The sequence below is a fragment of the Megalobrama amblycephala genome, linkage group LG19 (genome assembly GCF_018812025.1).
Source record: "Megalobrama amblycephala isolate DHTTF-2021 linkage group LG19, ASM1881202v1, whole genome shotgun sequence".
NCBI classification, from domain to species: domain Eukaryota; kingdom Metazoa; phylum Chordata; class Actinopteri; order Cypriniformes; family Xenocyprididae; genus Megalobrama; species Megalobrama amblycephala.
This window is the reverse complement of record NC_063062.1, coordinates 12,676,773-12,688,557: the sequence shown is the minus strand read 5'-3', so window position 1 is coordinate 12,688,557 and position 11,785 is coordinate 12,676,773. Positions and strand designations below refer to the sequence as shown.

Genomic DNA, 11,785 nt, shown 5'->3' with positions numbered 1-11,785 from the left:
TACACTGCAAACAACTAATCGATATTCATGGATTTCCAGGTCAGCGAAGAGGCAAACAGAGCGGTTGGGCGTGCGTGTGCGCGTGCAGCGGGGGAGACAGCACGGGCTGGCAGGGGAGAGAAATAGGGCAGACATGTCAAGGTCGGGATTCTGTTAATGAGGGACTGCCGTCTGCATAATTGAATGGGCTGCGCAGTATCGACTGCTCAAGCAGAAGCGTTTAAAGCGGTCCAGGGCGATCGTTAAGGAAAATCCTCCCAGCACTTTATGTTCCGTGGCAGTAATTTATGCACGGGCATCCGGGCAGGCGCCCCACGGTTCACAGCACTGAATGCAAACGGCAATGAGTGGATTACCCTTTCCAAACGGCAGCCATGCGTGGCAGGCATTTTTGCAATTGAGGCTGCTGTTCTCGTAGGGCCGCACTCGTTTATGTGTGCAATTTAAAAACACAGTCATGTCACACGCGTGCTCGCGTTCTCTGCATGATTTAAAGTAGCCGCTCAATATTCAAACGCACACACGCGCACTCACTCAACTGCATGAAATGGAGGAGGGTGGAGCGCAGTGAGATTTTCAATATGTATTGTGTGTATCCATCAGCAAATAATGTTCCTTGGGGACAAGTTAACTCCCAGTTGACCCTGGATGCAATGGACTGACAGTTGGGAATTATGCAAAAGGCACACTGAAGACTGTGTTTCTGGTGCAGACAGAAGGTAAGCAGAAGGGCAGGCCCCGTCTATGTCTCTGTATGCTAAAGCGCTCTGTCAAATGGTCCCGTGAGGCTACAGAACCAATGGCGAGCACAAAGATGGGGCCTTACAATGTTACATGTAATATATGTAGATGCATGTACATACATTATACTGTATACATGCACACATACATTAGCCATGGAAGTTTTTTTTTTAACTGTATTGACAGCCTTAGTTAACTTTACAATAAGGTTCAAATCATTAACATTAGTTGAAGCATTAGGTATCAGTTTACTCAAAAATGAAATTTCTGTAATTAATTACTCACTCTCATGTAGTTCCAAACCCGTAAGACGTTCGTTCATCTTCGGAAAACATATTAAGATATTTTTGAATCAATCTGAGAGCTTGTTTTATCCTTCATTGAAAGCAATGAAATTACGACATTCAAGGTCCAGAACGTGAAACAAATTTTTCTCCTATGTCGTTTACGTTCAGTGCTTCCAGGTTCTATGTCCGAACGCCGGCTCAGTATTGGCCGGCTCCTGCGTCAGCATCACACGCATGCGTCATACTGCTCACATGACCAGAGCTGGCCAATACTGAGCCGGCGTTCAGACATAAACACGGAAGCTCTGTAATGACAGGGGAGATACACAAGAAATTGTTGAATAAAGTCATTATTTTTGTTTTGTTTTTATGCACAAAAAGTATTTTCGGCGCTTAATAACATTAAGGTTGAACCACTGTAGTCATGTTGACTACTATATTTTTACTACTTTTCTGGAACTTAAATGTGGTAATTTCGTTGCTTTTTAAATTTAAATTTAAATTTCTGTTCAGAAGATGAACGAAGGTCGTTTGGAATGACATTAGGGCGAGTAATTAATGACAAAAATTAAATTTTTGGGTGAACTAACCCTTTAAGGACACAGTGACATTAAAATTCTGGAAAATAATTATTTTCCTGTAAAGGTTGATATAATCAATATTAATTAATATTGATTAAAATCAATAAAAAAAATACTATTTTTCTCTAACAAAAATAAAGGAATCAAAATTCATCAGATATTTGCTAAATATTACATTTAACAGCATTAATGATTAGTGTTTTTAAATTGCAAAGGTAATCCAAATAGGAAAATGAGCATGCATAATTAAATATCTAATTTCGACCAATTAGGATAAATTAAAAAAAAAAAAAATCTAATATCAGCAGATAACCAATATAGCCAATATATTATGCATTCTTAATAAATATACTATTGTCCATTAATTTATAGAAAAAAATGTATATGTAGAAACTAACCAAGCATGATAAAAGCTGTAAAGTTTTTAACATTTCATGTTAGCTATTGCATTATCTAATGATGTTCACACATCGAATGATACTGTAAAATGTTACCATTTAGTACAAGTGATTGAAAACATGTACCCTATGAGATGTTATTTATAGAAGTCTGTTTCCACCTATGCCTTAAAAAAATACATATAAAAAAAAAAAAAAAAAAAAAAATATATATATATATATATATATATATATATATATATATATATATATATATATATATATATAAAAAAAACCTCCAACTTTACATCTCACAATGTGACTATTTCTTATTCTTTAAATTTTCTTTCAATTACCCATTTTATTGTTTTACTGTGAGGCAGAAACAGGCTTCCATGGTTATTTTTAGTAACCGGTTAATTTAAAACAGAAAACAGTGGTAAACCAGACAGACAAAAACGGATGAATACAATTAGAAATCCCTGGCTGTACAATTCAAGTAACTAAGTCAGACTGTCCTCTGTATCTTTATTAGTTAATACCTCCTAACCAGATAAATTAGAGACTAAGCAGCTATCAGTTTGCACTTGATTAATACCCACTACTTGACCGACCCAAAAAAGCATCAGATGTTTTATTTTGGTCTAATCCTTGTTAGGCTACGGCACAATCCCTGCCTTAGCAAGCAAAGGATTTACCTATTTATATTATTAGATCTTCATTCCCCAGCTTTACCCAGAGTGCACTCTGACTGACATGTTGAACGTCCCCTTGAGCCACCCCGCCCCGTCCCCCCCCTCCGCCCCAAAGACCACTCCTACAGGGCATGAGCACTTTTTGGAAGGAGGGGGGGAGGCGGACCCGCTAATCCTACTATGTAATTACTGCTCCCCACTGAGGCTCAACCAATTCTCTGAGAATCAGATTAGATGACCTAAATCGTTCTCGTTCCTCCTTACCTCATCAAACATTTCCTTATCTAACAGAGGAAGAGCTAAACATCACACAGACACCGCAGCACTCATCCTGCCCTCCCCCCCTCACCGCACGGGCTGTTTATTTATCACCACTCCCCTGTGATCCACAAACAAGCTGGCAGGGGAGAGCTGAGGCATGCTGGGAGGACAGTCTCGGGGATCAGGGGCCAGGCCATCGAGTCTGAGCTGTGCCTGGAGATAACAGGCGGCACCGTTTCCACAACCGCCCCAAAATCACGTGCTTGTACTGCAGTAGAAGAACCCCTCATGCGGCCGACTGATTATTAATGTGTTAATTATACATTAAAGCCGCAAAATAACGCCTTTACAAAACGCGGAGGGCCCTGTGCCTGAGGAGATGCACGGGAGGGAGCGGTTAGGGCTTCTTGGCGGATACAGAGACAGGGCAGAGTAAAGAGGGAGAACAAATGAGGTCTGTGATCCCGAACCCCCCTCACCATCCTCCCCCTTCCCCAATCAGCCCGAGCCGGGGCTCTCAGCCTGACAGCCAAGCCTTTGTTGCAGTCTGAATGGAGGTTAAATATCCCTTGAAATCAGAGCTCTTTGGCTTTCTGGATGCATAGTCAGAGTCCCTGAACCTTTCACATGCAAATGTGAGTGCTTTTTATTTCCTTTGTAGCCCTAGTTGGGCAGTGGTGTCATGCTGAAGGGCGATGAATAAAGCTGGTGAATTTGAAGCTTTTCTCGGCTTATTTGCGGCCCCCTCTCCCTTTCCTCCCTCTTTTTATCGCCATCTCTTCCAGCCAGGCCGCAACCCTCCCCTCTCCTGCAGGGGTTTAAATAAGCACAGATGGTCTCTCCTGACCTGCTATTCATCATTGTGTCAAAAGCTCTGTCAGAGTAATGCTCCCTCAACAACGGCCCTGAAGGATTTTGTTTGTTTCCATTGATGAGCCCTGTTAATTTCAAAGCCGTCTCATTAGGGCTTAAACCACCAATTAATTTCTTTTGTTCTTGTCAAATGGCTAATTCTAAACATGAACCGAACCGACAAAAAAGGGCTGCTCGGAGCCAGACAACACCGCTGCCGCCGCCGCTGCCGGCAATGAGGCGTGAAGCAGGTAGAGAGAGGGAGCAAATCGAAAAACGTGAGAGCGGGAGGTGGGGGTGGAGGGGGGTGAATCACACCAAAAACCCTTGTTAATTTATAGCCACCCCAATCCTAGGCAACTCATTAGCTGCGTGCAGATTTTTCTCAGGCAAAGGATCAAGTGGCCCTTTGGGGAAAAGGTTGCAATCACCTGTTGGTGGTGGCAGCTAGCAATAGTGAATATTAAAACAGAGAAAGACAAAAAGAGACATGTGCAAATCAAAATATAAACAGAAACACAAAGAGAGAGAGAGAAAAAAAACAACAACAAAAAAAAAAAAACAGTAGCCAGTGTAGCTTTTTTCCATTTCAAGTGTGCTCACGAAAAAAGGAAAAAAGGAAAAAAACATTTTGTGCCTCCACTCCATTATGGCAGTGCAAGCTGTCATTACGCCCGGGATTGTATGGGTGCCTCATAATATCCAGAGATTGGTAGTTTGTTAGACAGGACTATACAATTTGCTGCAGCCTTGAAGGATCCTTGAGCCTCTCTTGACGACTTACCGCGGGGAATTGTCGAAGCGTTGGCTTTTGTCTGCTGGAGACACAGGGGCAATTATCCAGCCTCCTGTAACGTTTCCCCAGCTTTAATCTCCCGACTCAGAGCAGAAAAGCAGAATGTCTAAGGTTTCAGAGTGCCTCTGGGTTCTATTAGCACACAACCACGTTTTTTCCCTCCCTTTCACTTTCTTTCTGCTTTTTTTTTTTTTTTTTGCTTTTTGCTTTTTGTTCAGAGGAAGGTGAGTGAAGAGAAGGCCAGAGTCTGACAGGCAGCCTTCCCTTGGGCTTTGAGAAGAAAACATGATTATGTCATAATATATTTTCGAAAAGAGATCCATTTAAAAGATTGCTCCTCTGCCTTTTCAATCTAGCATGGCTCTGCTTTTGTCTGGTTCAGCAGGAGAGGCAGGGGATGACAGATGCGCCAATGAATCAAACAGGGCACCTGGAGAGGTTTTACCACAGCCACAAATACATCACCGCAGCGGTAGATGCGTTTTCCACCCAGCGTGAACTGCAGTCCTGTGGATGTCAGTTAAAGTGACCCTAAAATGGAAAGGGAAATCAACAGTGGTAAGAATTATTCACTTATTCACAAAAATTAAAAATTAATGAATAAATGTGTGACATTCCATTAGCATTCCATTAGGAATTAGAAAGTCTGAGTGTCAGTCTCATCTTTACTCTGATTTGATGGGCAAATTTTATGGCTGATTAACAGTATCTCGGTATTGTTCCGTTGAACAATATATCAACTAGCGTTGAGGCATTTGGCCTTGCCAGACTCTCATCAGTGACTAACTGAAAAGATCCACTTAAGAGAAGTGTCCTCACACTTTTGAAAAAACACTTTTGAAGAAGAAAAAAAATATATTGATTTCTTTTGAAATGGACCTTCTACATTATCAAAGAAACGTTAAAAAAAGAATAATAAATTACCACCATTGTATTACATTTAACTATATTTCATTTTTGCCCACATCTCAATAAATACCTATATGCCTGTTGGCCTTAACTACTAAAAGAATCCATAAAATTACCTCTTAAATAATGTGCGTGAACATTTGTCTCCATAAAATAAATGCCAGTTATTTCCCCCCTGAGCAACTATTCTGTATCTAATAGTAATCACTTACATTACATACTCTTTTAGATATCAACATATTTAATTCCACTATACCTCATGTTTTTTTTAAGAAACCAAGTGGGCTTGCATGGGATAAAGTATTAAACCTTGTACCAGTACAAACTATCAAATCCATGTCTAAGCCAATTAAAAGATGCAGCATCGTGGTTGATGGGGATGAGTCAAAATTAGGTTGTGCAAGTGACCTGACATGGCTAATGCTAGGAACCCATCAACTGCCCATACATGGAAAGATAGTTCATTCATTAAACCACGAAACACTAAAAATGGCAATAGAAATACACATTAATCATAAACTCCAACTTGGATTTGAGCATTTAAGTCCATCGAGTAATTTTACTGACCCATAAGCAAAGCGTGTCCATTACCAGGGGCTGTAATTGCAATCCTGGCAGGAGGACACACACAAAAAAAGAAGTTGTATTAAGTTGTTGACACCGCAGTTTAATTGCCAAGCCACTGAAAGGGAATATCTAAATGCAGTATGGCTCAATTAGAAGAATAAATGCATTAGTTACTGGGAAACAGCCTCGGGACACAGATACCATTAGCAAAGAAAAGTTGGCATTTAAATAAATACTGCAGCATTCAAAATAAATATTCCAGTAATATGACCTAAAATAAATTCCAGCCTCTCTTAACAAGATTTTTGTATAACTTTTATAATTTTGTATGAGCTTACCGATGAAAACCCCAAAACCACCACTACAAAATAAATAAATAAATAAAAATTGCAAATTGCTTTAATATAAAGAATTACATGCTACCCAGAAACTGGCAGTTACATGCATATAATCAGGAGGTAACGTAAAATTGCATAATTACCAGTATACGTTGATGCTTAAATGGAAATTCTACCAGTTGAGCTACAGGAACTCTTTATAAGAACGATCTACCAATGTTGACACCCTAAATTATTGGTGATTTAAATGAGATTCACTTCTACCATTGACTGCCACTGACTAGAGGTAAACAATGCTTAAACGTAACTTAAAAGGTGGTTTTGTACAGAACCCTGAAAAATGGATATTGTGGTCACAATTCTCCCATAATTTTCCCATTTTTGGCCACATTGTACTGACTTGTGGACATAATTTACCATTGTTTTTTCTGCATTTGTGAAGCACAGGGCTAGGTAGTTTTGAAGAAATGTGTCAAACAAAACCTGGACTGAAGCACACATGGATCGGACCCATAATTTTGCAGTGGTGTTAGAGGTCTTCTCTCACACTTTCCTACTGACTCTAATTGTGCTGGACAAGCATCATTTTGATGCAAATGAGAAAAAAGAAGGTAAATGGTGTCTTAGGTTTATGGTGTTCACATGCAAAAACAAAGTCCAGCTCATACTTACATGATAAAATATGATATATATCATATTACATGATATATATCAAAAATACATGATAAATAAATATAAAAGACTCTTTGCCATTAAGCTTGAATTCCTTTCACTTATATAATATACATATATATATTGTGCATTTGCCCTTGAATCTGTATGTGTTGTGTGATTGGATGGACCATTGACTATGGCTACCTTGGGAAAGGCAAATTGCACTTTTGCCACTGCATATTTGCATAACTCAGCATAAACTCCATAATTCATACAGAATAATCAAACCTGACCAGACCTTCTCATGTAACAATGTTCAGATGCAAAAGGAAGAAGTTATAAAACATACTATGTACTTGTTATCAAGTCTGAAGAATATTTGCCTGCATATACAAGATGAACAGAGAATGGTGACCAAAATTTGCCTGTTAAATCCAAGTGGTTTAGGGACTGCCACCCTGAGCTTTAGTACTTCATGGCAATAACAATGTCACCTGATGTTAAACCAGGAAGAAGGTAAAATGGAGAAAAAAAAACACTAGCACATCTATAATTATTTGAAATTAGCCAGTGTGCAGCTTGGATTGACCTCTAGAATCCCATTAGAGATAATTATGACCTGAATTGAACATTCTGTTCAGCTAAGTATTTCCATATTGTTGGTAGTTCAGAGCCCATGAACTGTGTGCTAAAAATGGAATGAGCTTAAATAAACAATCTGGGATCTGTTTTTCAATTTGAAAGCAATGTAATGTTGAAACTACTTAAGGCTGCTAGCAGGGCCATTTTAAAATGTCTGACAACAATTTACCAAAAAATCCACTAATGAATAAATAAGGCAGAAAATGATCATATTATAGTCAAACCAAAATGTATTCAGACACCTTGAATAATACAGTTCATTCACTATAGTTTAAAAAAATGGTAATAAAATATGACGATCTCAGAGTTAAACTGTGTCCGAAAAAATGTATCTTAATTATGTCAGATAACACTTAAGCAGAACATGGTCGGGTCAAAGTGTCTGAATAATTTGTCACAGTTTACTTTATTTTGCTATCTTCACTTACATAAATGAACTATAGTGTCCTGCACCCACTAGTAAAAATATATCAATGTCTGAATAATTTTTGGTTTGACTGTGTGTGTATGCATATTATATATATATATATATATATATAAAATTTTAGAGTATCTTCAAAATATGTAAAGACCAAGAAACTGCATAGTCTTGCTATGATTGATTTACATCTAGATGTAAATACTGTATAAGCAATTATTTCACAAATCAAATCAGTCTGCATGTACACCAGGAAGCAAGGGTTTTAAAATAAAAACAGAGCATTTGTTTCACAAAATAATCTGTTTCTCGCTTCAATAATTAAGCATGTTCTTTTTTTAACCCCCAGCTGGGCCTAAAACCTCAACATTTGTGTGAGAACGTAATTACCGTGTAGGCTTAATATGCGCCATAAAAGCACTCTTGTGCGTGTCTTAATCTCGACATCAAAGTGAGTGAGTGCCGGTACCTTCTCACAGAAAACGTATCACACAAATCTCATTACAGACAACATCTAATTACTGCCTGGAATTCAATGCTTACTTGGAAGGAATACAAAGCCTGAGTCTGACAGCCCAGCCTTAAAATACCTCATCTTTTACAGCCACACTGTGTGATTCTGATCAAGACATATTAGCCCCATGTCAAGAGGACGGAAAGGACCATCATATGACTACAATCACAGGCCAGCAGTTAAGGAGATAAACACTCAGGAATGCAGGCTATTCACAAGAACTTCAAGGTGTCTGTGAAATGCCGCTTTGTAAAGTCAAGTTATCTGTATTTATATAGAGCTTTAAACAACACAGACTGTTTCAAAACAGCTTCATGGCAATAAAAGAATCACTGATGCAAACTTCCTCGAATAAGACAGTCAAATTCTGCTGTAAATCTTTTCTAAAAAGACAAAAGCGTCACTCCGTTCAAGTCAGTTTAGAGTTCAATAACTGTATAAAGTTCTTCAATTATGAAATCAGTTCAATTTAGCTATAAGTAGATATTCAAATTGTTATTTGAGTCAGTTCAATGTTGATTCAATTCAGTTCAATAACAGTTGATGTTGCACAATTCGTCAATTAGGAAACAAATTCGATTCAGCAATAAAGCAGCTCTACAGAAGCCAATAGTGTCATCATCCAGCTCAATTCAGTTCAAGTTTTGTTCTCATCCGATTGTGTAAGTGACCACACAATCCAAATGAGGAAAAGTTGGCCGATAACTTCACTGTAGATTCTTGGCTATGACATTTAGCTCATCCTTCCAGCCTTCCAAAAAAGGAAGCAACAGTGCCATGCTTTCGGACATCAACATTCTGAACACAGGAGGAATAATCCAATTGAATCCACACTAATCCAAATGAACACAGCGTGCGTAGCTGTGGTTATCCCGGGTAGGGAGAAAGGGGAAGGGAGATGCCTGCACCGCAGCTTATCAACTGTCAGTGGTTTGCTGCTGTAACAGGCGGTGTTATCAGGGTCAGCCCTGCTCGGGGATTGGAGGGCCCTACTGTGTCAAGTAAACACAGAAACCTGTCCTCATGCTTATCTGTCCTGGGAGAGAGAGACAGCCAGAGAGGAGAGGGATAGAGGGGAAAAAAGAGCGAGGAGGTGGCAGAGGGGAGAGAAAAGGAGGAGGGGAGATTGAAAAGCAGAGAAAAGGGATCTGTCTCCATGGCAACCACAGTCGTCCACCCCCCACCCGTTTTCCCACTCCTCTGCAGAGAACTCTGGTGGTCTTTGTGTAACGCGATTCCACTAGAATGCACTGTGTGGATTAGTGCAGAGCAGTGCCCGCAGGGCTCAGACAGGGCCACAGTAAAGACATTATTACCCAGATCAAACGCTGTAATCACAGCACCGAGGGGGCTTTCGCATCCACGCCAGATAAAGCCAAAGCCTGGCAATGCTCAGGTGATTAGGCCATTATTACAGTCTTTCAGCCCCGTGCCAGGACCTTGCCAGTCGAAACATCGTCCATCTCCACCGGCTACAAGGGAAGGTAACCTCACACCAGCAGAAGCACATTGCCGTTCATCCATATCCATAAAAGCTGCAACTGTAAGCTGAGAAATATGCTATGAGGAGCACCATAACCACAAAATGGACAGTTTGGAAAATCCAGTTTGGCATTGGCAATCATGTTACCAGTAAAGGTATAGGCTATATAAAGAAAAAAAAAAAGTGTCCTTTATTGCATGATCAAAACATGATTATTCCAGAACAAGATGCCTGTCATTTAGAAACCGAAGCTCTGTTCCAAAACCTAGCGAGGTGCCTTGCTGCCTACATAGGTAGCATCCTAAGCAGAATGGAACTTCATAAGTGACTGATTTGGAACACTCTACATACACTACTGTTCAATAGTTCAGGATCAGTCAGATTTGTTTGAAATATATAAATATACTATATCAATTTACTAAATACATGTATCAATATAGACTGTTTTAACGGCAACAACATAAACGTTTTGTGGCCCAAACTTAACTTTCGGTAGACTTCCACAAAGGATCAATAACAGAGTCCCTTCTAGAGTAGATTATTTGTGATAACAAGCAAAATAAATAAGTTACATTAGCTAGCCAGTATTATTTTGGGTTACCTGGCCAAACTTAAATATGAAAACGTTACTACCAGACCCGTTAAATAAACACAGACCGTAAGTTAACTTCGGGCCAGGCGTGTAACTGTGGCAACGCGTGTGCGCCTGATGAAACCATCTATATAGTATATTTTTAGGCAACAAAAATTCATAAATTTATCAAAAGTGACAGTAAAGACTTTACATTATTTTTTACAAAAAAAAAATTAACAAATGCTGTTCTTTCAAACTTTTATTCGTCATGGTTTCCACAATAATATTAAGAAACACAACTGTTTTCAACATTGATAATAATAAGAAATGTAGCACAAAACAATTTCTGAAGAATCATGTGATACTGAGTAATGGCTGCTGAAAATTCAGCTTTGCATCACAGTAATAAATTACTAAAAATAAATGCACCTTGGGTTAGCATGAGAGACTTCTTTAAAAAACAGGAAAAAAAAAAATCTTACTGACCATTTTTTTTTTTTTTTTTTTGAACAGTAATGTAGGCATTAACTGCACAAATATAATAAATATATATATATACTATAAGATGCAAATTTTAGATAAAATAGTCTTTTTAATTATTTTAAATATTTTCACAATTATCCATATTAGGATATGTTGTTTTTGAAACTGTAATTTCTGGAACGCCCCTTAACTACAGAGGCAGCTCACCAAGTTTTGAAACAGAGCTCGAGTCTAATCAGGGCAAAAGTATTGAAAACGGATGTTCTTTCCCATGTACCAATCAGATGAAAGCTGCTCCTACAAAGATCAAGCCTCTCTTGAAAGCAAGATCACAGCTCTCTGAAGGCTTACCTGATTTCATTGTCAATAAGAAATACAAGATGTAAATGAAAAGCCGTCTCCATCTCCAGCAGATCTGTCGAAAACATGAAAAGGGACGGAAACGACTGACAGCCCAATCCACTCGTCCAGTGTCAGGCACTCAGAGGGAGCAAAAGCTTTCATCCCTGTACGGCCCCTCAACCTCTTGATTGAGAGGAAGAAAGTTCCAGAAGAGCAGAGGGGTTGCTATATAGATGCACTCAGGAAATGCACACTTGTGTCTATATGGGGG

The 11,785-nt window shown here is 39.0% G+C and overlaps 1 long non-coding RNA gene across 1 annotated transcript in view; it reads left to right on the top strand.

Moving 5' to 3' along the window:
- The window catches only part of LOC125254355, a 7,179-nt gene extending 222 nt beyond the window's left edge, over positions 1 to 6,957 (top strand). The window contains exons 1-3 of the long non-coding RNA XR_007181641.1: positions 1 to 719; positions 4,973 to 5,148; positions 6,847 to 6,957. The exon at positions 1 to 719 is cut by the window's left edge and continues 222 nt beyond it. This is a non-coding gene — a long non-coding RNA (uncharacterized LOC125254355). The remainder of the gene's footprint in view (positions 720 to 4,972; positions 5,149 to 6,846) is intronic.
- The last annotated feature ends 4,828 nt before the right edge of the window (positions 6,958 to 11,785 follow it).